A 14637-nucleotide genomic window follows, 5' to 3' on the forward strand; every position below is an offset into this window, starting at 1 on the left:
GAACTTAGCAATTGCAACATCGGCTGAGTCTCAACAGGGCACATAACGTGGGAGAAATCAGAAGAATCACTCTGCTTCTCAGAAACTGCAGTCGGGATGATAAACTGTTTCGCTGCACCGTGATTGCTGGTGGTAATGATTCCAGAGAAGAGAGGGTTGGATATCATCTCTCTAAGGTCCTCCCTCTTCAAAAGTGCATGTCAGGGGTCCCTTTTCTGGCATCTGTGGGTACAATGACTCATATAAAGTCTTCCCTTGTTGTTGTTGTTTAGTCATTTAGTCGTGTCCGACTCTTCGTGACCCCATGGACCAGAGCACGCCAGGCACTCCTGTCTTCCACTGCCTCCCGCAGTTTGGTCAAACTCATGCTGATAGCTTCGAGAACACTGACCAACCATCTTGTCCTCTGTCGTCCCCTTGTGCCCTCCATCTTTCCCAGAATCAGGGTCTTTTCCAGGGAGTCTTCTCTCTCATGAGGTGGCCAAAGTCTTGGAGCCTCAGCTTCAGGATCTGTCCTTCCAGTGAGCACTCAGGGCTGATTTCCTTCAGAATGGAGAGGTTTGATCTTCTTGCAGTCCATGGGACTCTCAAGAGTCTCCTCCAGCACCATAATTCAAAAGCGTCAATTCTTTATGGTCCAGCTCTCACTTCCATACATCACGACTGGGAAAACCATAGCTTGAACTATACGGACCTTTGTCGGCAAGGTGATGTCTCTGCTTTTTAAGATGCTGTCTAGGGTAGCTTTCTCCAAATATACATGGTCCTAGGTAGTTTTGCCTGATATACAAATTTTTTCATAGCAATTCCCCACGATTTCCATATGTTATTTTCATGAGTGTATGCATTTTATGTACACTTTCAGCAAGCATAATGCATTTTTGTAAACATTGGTTGACTGCATTGCAAAATTCAAAGAGGTGTGAATTTTAAAGGATGGCTGTTGTACTTTTCACATTCTTCCAGAAAACAAGAACAAGGTAGGCTTACCTTTAAACATAAACTGAATAATATGACTCACCCATCCCTCTATGGAGCGGGTTACACCTCACAGTGACTACAGTGGCACTGCCATTTTGTTGCCACTGCAGGCAACAGAGCCTGCCGCATGGAGCAATTTATGACTGCGCCATTAGTTTCTCAACCGAGGAGAGTTGAACACGGAGGCGTTTTGACAGCAGCCGCGTGACAGACTCTAGCTGCTTCCCCACCCCTGTCCCAGAGCATAAACCCAAACTTTTACATAGTAACGAAACAACATCCTGGCAGGTTCGTTGTTGTTGTGGTTTTAAATCCTCTCAGAGTTTGGAATCCATTGCACAGGGAGATATCACAGCTGGGAAGAACTAAACAGGTCCAGAGAACTTAGGAGCTGAATTGCTAAAAGCAGAAGCAAGCGCATAGAGAATAGGCAGGGTAACTTCAGCTGAGTGTTGCATGTCTCGCATCTTTGTATGGTGGAACCTCGGTTCTCGAACGTCTCCGTTGACAAATGTTTCAGAACCCAAATGCCAAAAACCCGGAAGTAAATGCTTCCATTTTTGAATGTGCCTCAGAAGTCAAACGGTTTCTGAACTGCGTTTCTCAATTTTCTCTCTCTTCTTTTTTTTTATAAAATTTTTTTATTAAATTTTCCAATTTTTTAGAACAAAAAGAAAAAAGCAAACATAAAAATATTAAAAACACATAACTTTCACAACTTGTTTTCTCATAACATATTTCCCCGACCTCCTCATACCTCCCCTTCTTGTATATCCAGTTCAAATTATTTATACAGCAAATCCTTATCTCGAAGCATTACAGCTTAAAAAAGAAAAGAAAACACCTTATTTTCCCTCCAACATCTTAAATTATTATAACTTTAAATTCTTGCTTACAAAAAGAAAAACCATTTTATCATATTCCTTTTACCATTACAGCTAAAAACCACTTAATTTCAATCCAACATCATTCAACATTCCTTAATTTTACAGTGTTTTTGTAGATAGTCCTTAAATTTTTTCCAGTCTTCTTCTGCCGACTCTTCTCCCTGGTCACGGATTCTGCCAGTCATTTCTGCCAGTCCCATGCAGTCAATCAGCTTCACCTGCCATTCTTCCAAAGTGGCTCAATTTCTCAATTTTCTCAATTGAATTTGCCAACAGCCCTTTGTGCCTCAGTTTTCAAACGTTTTGGAAGTTGAACGGTCTTCCGGAACAGATTACGTTCGAAAACTGAGGATCCACTGTAATGGCTAGCCTGAATGATGGCTGCTGATGGTTTGCGTTGGGAAAGGCATCCATATTAGGGGAAATTGCTTTCAAAAATGTCTGCATTAATCAAGAAGGTGGGCGAAAACTGTTGTTAGGAGAAATTCGCACTGACAAATATTCATGATATTTTTTTCCTTTTTTATATAAAAAAGCAAATTGCTGCAGAAATGTGGAGAACAGAATTTAAGTTTGGAAAAGTGAGAAAGCAAGAGAACTAGTATTGACAGATCCGTCCATGGCTACCTCCACAAGGTGGTTGTGATGTGAAGAGAGCAATATGTGTGTGTTTTCTTTACTTGCAAAAATCTTCATTATTAAGAAAGACAAATGCTAAAAATGCAAAAGGTACCACAGAAAACTACAATTCAATATAAATTATTAGTGAGCTTCTCATGGATAAGCCTCTGATCGATTTCCAGGGAACTCAAATGTTTGGAAATGTTTGAAACAGTGGCTAGAGCGTTGCACATAAAGCAGAGAGAACCATCTATTCTCCCCTCTCCTTGTGAAGCTCCTTGAGTTACCAATAGCCCAATTGCTAGCTCTTGGGAATCATCCATACTGTTGTCCAATGTGGATATTAGTCCTTTTAAAAAATATAATTTTTATTATTTTCTTTAATAAAAACAAAACAAAACAAAACACATATAATATAACAATATTACAATAACAAATCAATCGCATTTGCTCCGCTGAGCTCATGACTTCCCTCCCTAGAACAATAGGATCCAGAATGCAGCAGTCTGATTGGTCCTAGAACAATAGGATTCAGAATGCAGCAGTCTGATTGGTCCACAGGAGCCACCCAATCCAGCTCCAGGTGGAAGTGAATCTGCAACCTGACTGGCTACAGGAGAATCCCGGAATTAGCCAATCACGTGGGGCCCATTGTGTAAATAATGTATATAAAGCAGACATTCTGGGGGAACTTCCATTCCTCCTCACCACTATGAGCTGAATAAAGAGCATGAAATCCACTCTCAACTCCGAGTATATTTCAGGTTCTTACAACGCTATGGGACTTTGGCATAGTGTGTGTGTGTGTGTGTGTGTGTGTGTGTGTGTGTGTGTGTACACGTATACACATAAGAGCCTGCTGGACCAAATCAGCGACTCATCTAGCCCAGCATCCTGGTCTCACAGGTGCCAACCAGACGCCTGTGGGAAAACCACAAGCAGGATTCGAACACAAGGGCCTGTTCTCTATTCTCCGGTGGTTTTCAGCAACTAGTATTCAGAAGCATTGCTGCCTCTGACTGCATAGCCATCGTAGCTAGTAGATAGCCTTCTCCTCCATGAATATGACCAGTCCTCTTTCAACGTCTTCCAAGTCATTGGCCATGACTGCTTCCAGTGGGAGGGAGTTCCACAGTCTAACTACGCGCCGTGTGAAAAAGTACTTTCTTTCACCTGTCCCGAATTTTCCAACATGCAGCTTTGTTTGATGTTCTAGCATTTTGAGAAGAGGAAAGCTTTCTCTATGCCGTGCATGATTCTATAAACTTCCATCAACTTGTCTTGTCACTGAAAAGTTCCAAACATTGCTGCCTTTGAGGCATACAAATGCACACTCCTGCCTGTGCATTTGTGTGAAGGAAGCAGAGCAGGCGAAAACGTGCAGCCCATTTGTGTCTTGAGTCGGTCTCGCAGTCTCAACTTCCTATTGGAGGGAGCCAAACATCCCCTCTCTCTCTCCTATCCCATCCCAGCTCACTCACTCAGGAAGCCAAACTTTGCTGCCAGACTCTCCAAGACGTCTGTAGCGGGAAGGGAGATTGGTTTGAAGGGGGGTGGGTGGGAGGGGAGGACGGGGAGCAAGCCGGGAGCTCAGAGGTCTGCTCTGACTGCGCGCTCTTGTCAAAAGCCTTCTGGAGAGCAGAAACCCCCTGTGCCAAAAGGAAACGGAGTTTGAACCCAGAAGAGGCTGCTGTTTGGAGACTGGAACTTATTTCACAAGCTCCGGAAAGACGATGGGACACTTTTGCAAAGGGATAAGGCCAGGAATTCCTAGTATGTCTGTTTTCTTCCTCTTCTTGCATTTCTAAGCTGCTTAAATGTCGCTACTGCTTCCCTCTCAGAATGCTTTGCAAATAACCAGCGTACCTCGGAATCTTGTTTGCAAATTTGATAATTCCTCTTCCTTTTTAAACTTTGGTCTTGAGATGGGGGTAGCGTTTGAGATTAAGAGGCAAGCTGCGTCAGCCCCAATCCTAAAATGTGTGCTTGCATGCAAGAGGATGAATTATGCTTTGTCAGGGTCAATTATGCCACTTAGCCGACTTTGACTTTACGCCATGCAGCCAGGGTGCGGTAGAGTCAAGGTCCCTTAGTGCAGATTCACTCCGTCACTTTAATGTCCCTGAAGTCCTCAGTCGTACGTGCAAACTAAAGGCAGAGCAACTTGGAGGCTTCTCTTGTATCACAGTGCAAATCTATGGGTGAAGCAGGGTTTCTCTTAACTGTGTGAACAGGAAATGTCATCGCTTTGGTTTAAACGACAGGAAGCGGGTGTGGGTGTGTTTGTGCCATTTAAGTGTGAGAAAGAGAACTGAAGATGCCCCTCTTTATCCTGGGCACTTGAGGTGTCTATTTTTTTTTTTTAGCACCCACCTTATTTCTGTGATGTTGTTGTTTAGTCGTTTAGTCGTGTCCGACTCTTCGTGACCCCATGAACCAGAGCACGCCAGGCACTCCTGTCTTCCACTGCCTCCCGCAGTTTGGTCAAACTCATGCTGGTAGCTTCGAGAACACTGTCCAACCATCTCGTCCTCTGTCGTCCCCTTCTCCTTCTGCCCTCCATCTTTCCCAACATCAGGGTCTTTTTCCAGGGAGTCTTCTCTTCTCATGAGGTGGCCAAAGTATTGGAGCCTCAGCTTCAGGATCTGTCCTTCCAGTGAGCACTCAGGGCTGATTTCCTTCAGAATGGATCGGTTTGATCTTCTTGCAGTCCATGGGACTCTCAAGAGTCTCCTCCAGCACCATAATTCAAAAGCATCCATTCTTCGGCGATCAGCCTTCTTTATGGTCCAGCTCTCACTTCCATACATCACTACTGGGAAAACCAGAGCTTGAACTATACGGACCTTTGTTGGCAAGGTGATGTCTCTGCTTTTTAAGATGCTGTCTAGGTTTGTCATTGCATTTCTGTGAAAGTAAGTAGCTTTAAACTGTCTTTAGCATCGTGTTTTAATGTTTTAGCCCACCACGGGACCTTAGATTGAAGGGCAGGCGAATAATGATGATGATAATAATAATACACAGCTGGACCTGGGATAGCTCAGTTGGAAGAGCATAGACCTCACCTCAAGGTCGTGGGTTCGAACCCCACATTGGGCAAAAGATTCCTGCATTGCAGGGAGTTGGACTAGATGACGCTTGCGGCCCCTTCCAATTCTATTATTTTTCACCCCCCACACCGATAGTTCTTTTCTGCCCTAGACACTGCGATGAAGTTGATTGGGATTTAACAAATGTGATTTTCATACAGATTTCCTTATTTCTTTTTGTACCAGCCCTGTGGGCAAAATAGCAAGCTTTAGATTGTACATTGGGACATCAGAAATGGCTTCATTCAGAGCCGGGTCGCTAGTGCATCTAGCTCAGTATTGTTTACACTGACTGGCAGCTGCTCTTCAGGGCAGGGGGCATTCCCAGCCTTGCTTGAAGGAGCCTGGGATTGTACCTGGGACCTCCTGGACGCAAGCCAGGTGCTCACCCACTGAGCTGCATCCCTTCCCCTTAACCAGGTAGGAAGAAAGCAGGGATGATGCTGGTTTTACAGGTGTCCAGTACCCGGCCCACCTCTGGGGTTTCACAGGTAGTCAGTAGTGCAGTGTTCTCAAGGCTGTGCAAAAGCAAGTATTTCTGTGCCTCCAGTAATAATAATAATAATAATTTATTATTTATACCCCACCCATCTGGCTGAGTTTCCCCAGCCACTCTGGGCGGCTCCCAATCAAGTGTTAAAAACAGTACAGCGTTAAATATTAAAAACTTCCCTGAACAGGGCTGCCTTCAGATGTCTTTTAAAGATAGGATAGCTGCTTATTTCCTTCACATCTGAAGGGAGGGTGTTCCACAGGGTGGGCGCCACTACCAAGAAGGCCCTCTGCCTAGTTCCCTCACTTCTCGCAATGAGGGAACCACCAGAAGGCCCTTGGTGCTGGACCTCAGTGTCTGGGCAGAACGATGGAGGTGGAGACGCTGCTTCAGGTATACAGGACTGAGGCCGTTTAGGGCTTTAAAGGTCAGCACCAACACTTTGAATTGTGCTCGGAAACGTACTGGGAGCCAATGCAGTTCTCTCAGAAGCGGTGTTATGTGGTCCTGATGGCCACTCCCAGTCACCAGTCTAGCTGCCGCATTCTAGATTAATTGCAGTTTCCGGGTCACCTTCAAAGATAGCCCCACGTAGAGCACGTTTCGGTAGTCCAAGTGACATCTCAAGAGCTTGATCACTGTGCAGATGTGATGTACGGGGAGAGGCCGTAGCTTAGATGCAAAGCATGACTTGCATGCAGAAGGTCCCAGGCGTTTGGTGTTTGCCAAGGAAAGAATCTCCTTGATTTACAGCTGGAAAGGAACATTTGGCTCCTCACGACCCTGTTAAAATGACAAGAGGGGAGGGAAACGGATAGCTCAGGGCGGCCTGTCAAACAGACTGCCCACGAGATGGCTGAAGAGGAGGAATTGAAGTGGTTTTGAGAGGCCTTGATGTAGCAGAGTTGCATCTGGAAGCTGTTAAACTCCTCAAAGGACTCCACCCCACCTCTGAACTGGCGATGGGTCATGGATTACGGCATCAGCTTTCACTGCAATAAATTTGCCCACGGGGTCCCATTCCCCTGCTGAAATTAGGCACATTTGTACAAAATGTGTATTTGGAGAAAGTGTGCATGAAATTGCATATATTAGTGAAAAATTGTATACAGAAATGCATTACATTGGGGGGGGGGTTGCTTTCAAAAGTGTGCATGTTAGGCAAAACTGCATACCAGTTTGTGTATATTAGGGGGGAAATATGTGGATGGGTTTTCACGAGCCCTTGTTTAAAAAAATATCACAAAGTGATAAAGAAATGTAACAAACTGAATTGAAGGTTGTACAAAGGAGAGACTGAGAAAACGAGCAAATTTGTACACCCCTCCGTACTGTGGCCGTATTGGAAACCATTGCTCAGTTCAGTGGCAGAGCAATCGCCTGCAGAAGGTTCCAGGTTCAATTCCTGGTGTCTCCAGTTATGGAAAAGGGGTCTCAGGTACCAGGTGATGTGAAAGAGGTCTTTCTCCTTCAGCCTTTGGAGATCTTCAGTATTATCAGAGTAGACAACACCGTATTAGTTGGACAGCCTGACCAATGTAAAATAAAAATAGCCAGTGCAGTGCCCTTGATGTTCTTGGGCTGCAACTCATATTGTCTATAAGATGTCACAGGACTCTTTGCTGTGGATTTTTGCCAATGTCATATTGTTCTTATGTATATCAATGGTGCGGCCACACTTGAGATATTACTGCGCACCTCCTGTTCTGAGCCAGTACTGCCCCCCCCAAAAAACCTTATTTTTAAGCACCACTAGGGGGAGCACTCCTCTTTTCTTAATGGCATAGCTGCCAGAGCATTCCTTGGTCAAAGGAAAATCTGATTCTGCAAGTGACTCAAATGGAAACTATGGCAGTGAATCAAAATCGCGCAGAATTGGAGTGCGTCATACAAATCGAATGGGGGAGGGGACTTAAGGAGGGTCTTGGATCTCTGCAAGGCAGACTGATCTTAAGAGAGCCCCCTCTTTATTCTCAGAGGTCCTCCCAACATCATTTTTTATTGTGCTTTTATGTTTATTTGTGCTCAGGTTGGTGTCAGGGCCGTTCTAAACAATCTCAATACTGTTTGCAAATTGTTTTGAATTGGTGCATGTGGCGTTGTGGTTAGAGTGGACAACTAGACCCTGGGAGACCAAAGTTCAAGTCAGCAGCTAAATCGGGCGTTTTCGTTTCCACTAACTGAAGCCAGAGTTCAATTGACTTGAACGGCAGCTTTAAAGTGCTGGATCATGTCCTAAACTTGCAAAGGAGGGAGGTCAGAGAATGTGGTGTCGTGAGGAGCTGAAGGGCTTGCTCTACAAAGAACTCATCCACCCTTAAGCTTTCTCATCTCCCATTTTTAACCCCAGTCTGCATTTCGTTAATGTGCCATGCTCTCTCTCTCTCTCTCTCTCTCTCTCTCTCTCTCTCTCTCTCTTAACTGATGGCTTTTAAAATTGTAATTTGTTCTAACGCCCTTACAAAATAAATGAATAAAACTGTAGCCCACATTGCGTGGGCATTGTGCCCTGAAAGGCGGATTAGAAATCTGTTTAAATAAAATAATAAGAATACGGAGAAAAACCTTGCCTAGAATCTTGAGGACTTGAAAACTGCCCTTTTAAAATGAAAACGAAAAATGAAAACAGGGTCTCTCATGTTTCTGCTTAGAGAATAGCTCCTGCACTTGAAGCTAAGCCCCTGACACAAGGCGTTGTTGAAATTGACTTCAATGCTTTAGGTCACCCAAAAGAAGTTTATCAAATATATGAGTTTGTTCATGAGGATGAGTTGCACTATCCATCTAAAGCACTGTTATACCACTTTAAACAGTCCCAGCTCCCCTACAAAAATAAAAAAATTATAAATCCTGGGAACTGTAGTTTGTCAAGGGTGCTGAGAGTTGTTAGGAGACTGCCTCTCAGAGCTACAGTTCCCAGCACCCTTAACAAACCAAAGTTCCCAGGGTTCTTGTTTGGTGGGGAAGCCACGACTGCTAAAGCGGTGCAGTACTTTAAATGTATAGTGCAGATGTCAAGCATGTTTCAGTGGCTTTCGAAAGATCACACCCAGTTGTACAATGATGCTGTTGTGCTCTGTGCCATGCTAGGTTATGCTACCATACAGTGTCTTCTTGCATCTGTGCATGGAGTCTGGCCGGTGGATGTGGCTTCTCTTTCTGAGCGCCTGCCGATCTGACTCCTGCCCAGAGAGGAATTTCAGCAGACCCCTTTTCTGATCTACTTTTATGGCTGCCGTCGTTCTTCCCGTGTAGGACAATGGAGCCGTTTGTTGTTCTGCCTAGTTATTTCCTCTGCACTCTGTGGGGAGAAACAGTTAAGCCGTGCCCTCTTCAAGGGGGTGACAAATTTCAGCTTCCTTTACAAGTAGGTGGACAGCCATGTATTCGCCTGTTTTGCTTGTCACATCTGCATTGGCCTGAGTGGCGCTCTTACATTCCTATAGCAAAGTGGTTTCATCCTGGCAAGCATCTGGACATGATGCTGTCTGGAGGCAGCACAAAATCTCCTCCGAGCTTCCTGGAGGAGAATTGGGATGTCAGTGAAATGATAATCGCCAGCATGGAGGCCAGGGAGGCGTGTTGCATGTAGAAACCAGCCTGGTATAAAGGTAAGGGACCCCTGAGCATTAGGTCCAGTTGCGGACGACTCTGGGGTTGCGGCACTCATCTCGCTTTACTGGCTGAGGGAGCCGGCGTACAGCTTCCGGGTCATGTGGCCAGCAGGACTAAGCCGCTTCTGGCAAACCAGAGCAGCGCACGGAAACGCTGCTTACCTTCCCGCCAGAGCAGTACCTATTTATCTACTTGCACTTTGACGTGCTTTCGAACTGCTAGGTTGGCAGGAGCAGGGACTGAGCAATGGGAGCTCACCCCGTCACGGGGATTCGAACTGCCGACCTTATGATCTGCAAGTCCTAGGCTCTGTAGTTTAACCCACAGCGCCACTTGTGTGTATGAAGGCCAAATTTACATTGCTGCCCCACCCACTCTAGCCTCTGGCCCCGCTCACACTCGCAGAAACGGACGGTTTGCCACCACTCTTCTATAGTAGGGTTACCCGATGTCCCCGGATTTGCAAAGCTGTCCCCGGACAAATTCCGGCCCTGGAATGTCCCCGGATTTGCAAATCTGTTCCCGGGAAACGTGGCAGCGGCAGCCTCAGCAGCCTGGAGCCAGCCTAGTAGCGCAGTTGGCTCTGGTTGGCTTCAGGAGCTGCTCGCTGCCACTGCCAAAGGGGAACCAGGGACGTCCGGCGGTACAGATCTCCGGCCCCCTTCCCCCTTTGGGAGTATCGAGTGGGTGGTCATTACCCAGGAGGGGTGCAAGGCACGCAGTTTCTCTGCCAGGCAAGGTGCAAACCCCTTCTTTTGCACCTTGTAAAACATAAATGCAGAGTTTTTAAAAAACCGGGCAACGGCTGCCCACCCGTGACTCCCGAGCCTCCCCCAATCAGTCAAAAGAAAGGGAGGAGGGGGGAGGATATGAGGGGAGGCTCGGGAGTCACGGGTGGGTGGCGTGCTGTTGCCATTTTAAAAAAACCTCTGTGTATTTATGACAGGGTGCGAAAGAAGGACTTTGCACCTTTATACACTGTGCATGTATGCTTGGGCCCAGGGTTTTTTGCCTCACCACCCCCACTACTGACTCCCTGTTGCTACTCAGCTTCAAAAAGGAAAAAAATGTGTCCCTGGATTCATTGAAAAAAATCTGGTAACCATATTAGGGATTCCCAGATCTGATCCTTATGCAACATGGGGGCTCACGGTCTCAAGCCAAGGTGGGTCATTGCAGTCCATTGACCTCATTCCATGCACGATGCTCTGCGCATAATGAACCAGGCCAGAGACTGTGACTTTATAAGACTGGGAGGGGCGGGGGCTGACTTCTACTGAGCTGGTAGCTGCAGTGAATCCTGGGAGCTTCTCAGCCAAGGAAAGATCAGAGAGCTACCGTATGTTTCGCTCCATAAGACACACTTCCCCCCCCCTAAAAAGTAAGGGGAAATGTCTGTGCCTCTTATGGAGCGAATGCGTGATCCCTGGAGCCGAATTGCCCAGGGGCAAAAAGCAGATCATGCTTTTTTTTTTTTTGAAAGAGGGTGTTGAAAGGAAGCAGCTGATTGGCAAGCGATTGGGGAGGGAGATAAGGGACGCTACAGATAAAGGAGGCTGCCTGGGAGGGGGGAGGTAAAAGCCCATGGATCCTCAGGATTTTTGCATTGGGTCACACCAAATTCACCATCTGATCACATAGCATGTCCATGGCTACAGCCTGCACCACAAAAATCATATATCCATTGTTTCGTTCAGAATTTTTTTTTTCTTGTTTTCCTCCTCTAAAAACTAGGTGCATCTTATGGTCAGGTGTGTCTTTTGGAGTGAAAAATACTTATTGCCAAAGATACTCACATCTGTCTAGCATCTAGGCAGCTGTGGTGTAGTGGTTAAGAGCGGTAGTCTTATAATCTGGTGAACTGGGTTCGTGTCTCCACTCCTCCATATGCAGCTGCTGGGTGACCTTGGGCTAGTCACACTTCTCTGAAGTCTCTCAGCCCCACTCACCTCACAGTGTTTGTTGTGGGGGAGGAAGGGAAAGGAGAATGTTAGCCGCTTTGAGACTCCTTCAGGTAGTGATAAAGCGGGATATCAAATCCAAACTCTTCTTCTTCTTCTCTATGGAGCAATTGCAGCAACTGAGGACCACTCCCCCTCCACCAGTTTATGTACCTTTGCCTGACGTAGCCAGAGACTATGCCTGAACGGAAGCTTCCTCTGCTCTTCCCACTTCACTTCTTTCCTGGTTCTGGGAGACAGTGGTGCAAGGAAGCGGAGGAAAGCACCTGGCCCATCGCCAGCCTGTCCTGCCTCTTCCTCCAGCTCTGGAGCTTCCCCTGCCTCCTCATTCTTGCCTCCTGGCTGGTACAGGTCCCCAGAAACCACTGCTCCCCCTCTCCCAAATCAGACTCCAGCATCCTTTCCCCCGGTCCACACTCCTCAGAGTCCTGCCTGTCCCTGAACACAGTGCCACCCTATGGCTGTTTGCAGTAGTGTCGCTGAAGTACAACAGTGAGCTGGTGAGACTTTCTATGTTGACAAGTTTACCACGGTGGCTCAGAATAGGGCAAATGGGACCAGCTTAAAGTTTCCCTGGCTGAAGATCCTCGGAACCTTATCAAGAAAAACTTGCCGGCACATTTTCAGCCTTTTCCCTCGTCGTGTGGTTTAGAAAGTTAGTGTCTTACCTTCTCATATTCTGCGCGCCAGAGTTGTAAGAAAGAACAGTTTTGCAGGATCATGCGCAGTTGTATCAAACACAGGGGAAGAACACAAAGGTTGTTCTTTATTCCACACCCTGCTGTTGTTTGTTCTGCACCATCGCCTGGTGTTCAGAGGTTTGCTGCTTCTGAACATGGTTCGACATACCTATTGCAATCAATAGCTATTGATACACCTCCTTCAAATTTGTCTCAACCTTTTATTTTTATTTTATTTTTCTTTTAAACATGGAATCTAGTTAGCTGGTGAGTGTTGGGCCGTCTTGCAGCAAGACATTCCTTACGTTAACTGAGCATTGTGTGTGCCGTATCCCATAAGTTAATAAGTTTGTGTGGGGCATGCCCTGCCCTGATTCCCGGATTCTGCGCATACGTGAGCATCAAATGGCGACTCTGGGGTTAAAGCTCAGGGTTTGTGGTCAAAAAGACAATGGGTACATTCAGCAGTTGCAGCTCATTCCTCTGCGCATCCCTGCACCACGGAGAGGAAGATGACTGTCTTTATGCACATACACCACCTCCAGTGATGTATCAGTTTTGCACAGGCTGTCGACTCTCCAAAGCACACGGCCTCCAGAGATTACGCTTTCAATGGGCCAATTGTGGAGTTCAGATAAAGACTCCCTTGACACGGATGGGCTGTGGCCAAAGGTCCCTGAACAATCTGACCATGGAGCAGAGGGCATAAACTATTTTCTTAGCAAAGGGATGGAGGAAGAAGAAGAATAGGAGCGTGTTTGGCAGCTGAAATTTGCTAGCCACCCCAGAACAAAGCAGAGCGTTCTGCAAACTTTCCTCCAGTTGCTCAGCTATGATGCCTGCCTTGCTGTCTCCAGAGCTGCAGAGATGATCTCTGGCCTCAGATCCTGGTGGGAAGGTTTTCTCAGGAGGAGAACTCGTTTTCTGCCATGTTTCCAGATGCTGTTAACATGGATTGGGGATTGCCTAATATAAACATCTGTGAAATTACCACCATCCGCCCCTGGTCAGAGGATCTGGCTTTGGAGCTTAAGGATTCCAGATGTGCCTGCCTGATGCCAAGCCGAAAACAGAAAGAGGAGCCGAGCCGATGAGATGGATGTTCCGGCCGTGGTTAGGTCCTGGTAATTGGGGACACGTGGGGGACTGCACTCTGTTTTCTTTTGAGGGGTTGTTCTTGCCTTAGCGGTGGAGCGTTGCTAGGTTCTCAAATATATATTTGCCATCCGCTGTCCTGCGTGTGCCACTGACTGTGCTGCAGCCCAGATGCTGCTGAAAGACCGTTTGTCAAATGGAAACCGCAAGAGACAGAAGTTTTGGCAACTCCGAGTAAGTGACTATTCAGATTTGTTAAATACGGGAGGAGGGGAGTGTCTAGCACTGAGCAGTGGAGACATCTGTTTTCCTTGTTCCTTTTATTATTATTTGGAGGGTCATTTCAGATAGAAAAAGTCTTACATCAATCTTTAAAACAAGTCCAAGCGCACAGTTCAAAACGTTTGCTGCTTAACTCGTAATTTTCCTTCATAGAAGCGTGTCTGAGCATTTGTTCCAACATTTTGACAGTAGCCCTAGTTAGTTTGCAATAAGCACTTCAGGATGGCATTTTTTACTTTTAATAGGCTCTATAACCTACAGTGGCGCTGTGGGTTAAACCACAGAGCCTAGAACTTGCCGATCAGAAGGTCGGTGGTTCGAATCCCCACAATGGGGTGAGCTCCCGTTGCTCTGTCCCTGCTCCTGCCAACCTAGCAGTTCAAAAGCACGTCAAAGTGCAAGTAGATAAATAGGTACCACTCCGGTGGGAAGGTAAACGGCATTTCTGTGTGCTGCTCTGGTTTGCCAGAAGCTCCTTAGTCATGCTGGCCATATGACCCGGAAGCTGTACACCGCCTCCCTCAGCCAATAAAGCGAGATGAGCGCCACAACCCCAGAGTCGGTCACAACTGGACCTAATGGTCAGGGGTCCCTTTACCTTTACCTATGTTCCTATTAGGGGAAGGGCCAAATCTCAGTGAATTACTGTATTTTCTGGTGTATAAGACTACTTTTTAACCCAGGAAAATCTTCTCAAAAGTCGGGGGTCGTCTTATATGCCGGCTACAGCAGCAACTCCCCACCAAAGGATAAAACGACAGCAAATTAAATCAGAGGACACCAAGCTCTCTAGATGAAGCAGAAATACTCTTGAAAATTGGCCCTAGCAGCCCCCGGCCACTGGGAAGTGGAGCGGATTTCCGAGCCAGACCGGAGACTGGTTTTTTAAATTTTTATTTGGTGTGCGTTGGAAGAGGGGTAGTCTTATACGGC

General features: G+C 46.5%; 1 protein-coding gene across 3 annotated transcripts in view; it reads left to right on the forward strand.

The window, feature by feature from the left end:
- Window positions 1-14637, forward strand: part of GJC2 (gap junction protein gamma 2) — a 76818-nt gene that overhangs the window by 24670 nt on the left and 37511 nt on the right. Inside the window, exon 1 of one of the 3 annotated variants that reach the window (XM_083467130.1) lies at window positions 4083-4262. The exons of 1 other annotated variant lie outside the window; for it this stretch is intronic. The gene's annotated coding sequence lies outside the window, so the exon portion shown is untranslated. Of the gene's footprint in view, window positions 1-4082; window positions 4263-13017; window positions 13657-14637 lie in introns of those variants that run through there. One more of the 3 variants, XM_083467134.1, reaches the window with a different exon arrangement.

The sequence above is a fragment of the Podarcis liolepis genome (assembly GCF_965112155.1).
Source record: "Podarcis liolepis genome assembly, chromosome: 12".
In the NCBI taxonomy this organism is placed as follows: domain Eukaryota; kingdom Metazoa; phylum Chordata; class Lepidosauria; order Squamata; family Lacertidae; genus Podarcis; species Podarcis liolepis.